General features: G+C 45.4%; 1 pseudogene; it reads left to right on the top strand.

Annotated features, from left to right (window-relative positions):
* The first annotated feature begins 560 nt into the window (after window positions 1–560).
* On the top strand, window positions 561–1,514 carry LOC118905037 (annotated as a pseudogene).
* The last annotated feature ends 1,106 nt before the right edge of the window (window positions 1,515–2,620 follow it).

Consider the following 2,620-nt stretch of genomic DNA (forward strand, 5'->3'; position numbering starts at 1 on the left):
TCATGTTCTTTACTTAAAGTCACTTAATTTAGCTGATATCCACATCTGCAAAATAACTTCACAGTAACATCTGGATTAGTGTTTTATTAAATAACTGAGTACCATAGCTCAGCCAAGTTGACACATAAAACTAAATATCCTATCTCCCACCCACTAACACAATATCTAAATCTTGTTTACTTATCACTGTTGGGTTAGAAAAGTGGTGTAAGGACCCGAAGCAATTGTTAGTTTAAGAGTCTTTACAAAGAAGAGGTCAATATTGTTAAGCTGTTCCTCGGCTGGACCTAAAGCAAAGGTGAAGGATAATTTCACAGACAACTCCAAATACAGACACAATTTTTGCAAGCCTGGGCTCCTGTCTATTCACAAAGGTGACATATCTTATACTTTGCAATTGACCAAGCAGATAGCAACCTGTGCTGTCTAAGGGAGAAGAAAGGAGGATGGAACCGACAGAGTTCTGAAAGCTTTTCTTTTGTCGCCACAGACCTTGAGTAAATCCACTTTAAAAAAAATGGGAGCTCTAGCAGATGCTCTTGGCACACTGTCCAAACCCCATGGCACTCATCATTCCCTGGAGTGCAAGGTTAGTGCCCCCTCAGCACAAGGCCTCGTCGGTGGAGCTGCCCCCATGTCCTCACCTGGAGGCACTTCCCGGATGCAGCACAGCCCTCAGCACATCCTGAAGCATTTCAAATCCTGGGCTGACCTCCCAGCAGGGGCCTCATTCACATGCTCAGCCACGTGGCAGAGACACTGCATCAGGGCCAGCTGCAGGCCATCCTGGTCATCCGGCGCACCATCGCTCCTGGGACCAACAAGCTGGGCATGTCCACACACAAGGAGTTTGAGCAGCTGGTGCCCGTGTCAGTCCTCGCGCTGATAGGCACAGCAGGCTGGCCCCAATGCACCGCTGTCCTGGTTGCCAGCCTGCGTCAGGTCCTGGTCCCCAAGTCGAAGTGGCGAAGCAAGATCTTGCTGGGGCTCAGCTTCTACGGCGTGGACTACTCGGTCTCCAAGGATGAGGGAGCCCGTCATTGGGGCCAGTGAGGACCCATCTGCTACAGCCTTGGCCCAAGTGTTCCAGACCCCACCCTGTGGCCCTGCTTCCTGGCATTTCGTGTCCAGCTGCACACGTGGCCCTCCCACACAGCTCAGCATGCTGCTGGCACTCTATAGACCATGGGGGGATGACACCCCATGCTCTGCTGCTCTTGGGTGACCTCACCCCTTCCGTGATGGCATAGGACACTTCCACCCTCTCCACACCCACTCCCGGCCTCTCCCAGGTACATCCAGATGCTGAAGGACCACGGGCCCCAGATCTTGTGGGACAGCCAGGCCTCAGAGTACTTTTTCTAGTACAAGGAAAGCCAAGAGGGAAGCAAGTCGTCCTCTACCTGTCACTGAAGACCTTTCAGGTGGGGCTGGAGTTGGCCAGGGAGCTGGACATCGGGGTGTCCATCTGGGAGCTGGGCCAGTGCCTGGACTCCTTCTATGACATGCAGTAGGCTCGGCCTGGGGCCAGAGTGTGCTTTTCCAAAAGCTTCCTCCTAAGGAAGCGCCAGGCTGTTAACATCTCTGGACACAGGTCTCAAGTGCTGATGGATATAGAAGCTGGAGGATACATACCTCAGCTCCCCAGCTCTGTGGGATGACTCTGTGGGGTATTCAGTCCAGTCTCTGTTTCCCAGTGGCCCAGAGTGGGAGCCTATTCATCATACAGTCTGCAGTGGTCTCCTTTCTGCTGTGTGTCACTTCCTCTCTCTCCTACTGATGTTTCCTGGGATTACCTCCGAAATAAACCACTTGCAGTGGAATCTTTGACTCAGACTCTGCTCTGGGGAGAGAGCATGGATAGGATCTCCACCTGAGAAAATACATGTGAAATTCTTCACATCATCTTACTAAAAACTTTGAGAAATGATACAATAAAAAACTCCATAACCCCTATATTCAGCATACTCTAAATTTATTTAACCACATAATGCATTTTTTATATTACTATCCTTACAAACTAGAGTTCTATACATTAAGCTTTGAGAAACGCTGACCCAGAACAAAACTGAGTGTATTTTTCCATAATCCTTAACTGCTGCGATTATTAATTTCTTTACTAAAAAGATATATTTATGGCACTCTTCCTTTTTAATCATATAATTATCAAACTTGTGTAGACTTTCTCTATTGATGAATTTATTTATATTTAATGTTTGTGAAGTGAAAGTCTTTCTAGACAAGACACAGCATGCAGACACAATATAGTTAAGAATACAATATATTTTACTACACAAACATGAAAATTTTCTGTGTGAAAAAATACTGTAGTAAGTCCTAAGACAAATTGTAAACAAATATTTACAAGTCATATCTCAAAGACATAATTTTTTTTATATAAAAACTCTATTAAATCTGTGGAAAGAAGAGGTCAATACCAAAAAAATAAGGTGGACAAAGGGTATGACAGACTATTAATAGGAAATAAATACTTTTAAAATATAAAAAATGCTCAGCTACATCTTATGGCAGCTTCATATGCACAAACTATCACCACACATTCTCCTGTGTGACATTTTCTCTTATGTGAATGGTCAAAGCTCAGTAACTTAATATATTA

This window comes from Balaenoptera musculus, chromosome 12, assembly GCF_009873245.2.
Source record: "Balaenoptera musculus isolate JJ_BM4_2016_0621 chromosome 12, mBalMus1.pri.v3, whole genome shotgun sequence".
Classification (NCBI taxonomy): domain Eukaryota; kingdom Metazoa; phylum Chordata; class Mammalia; order Artiodactyla; family Balaenopteridae; genus Balaenoptera; species Balaenoptera musculus.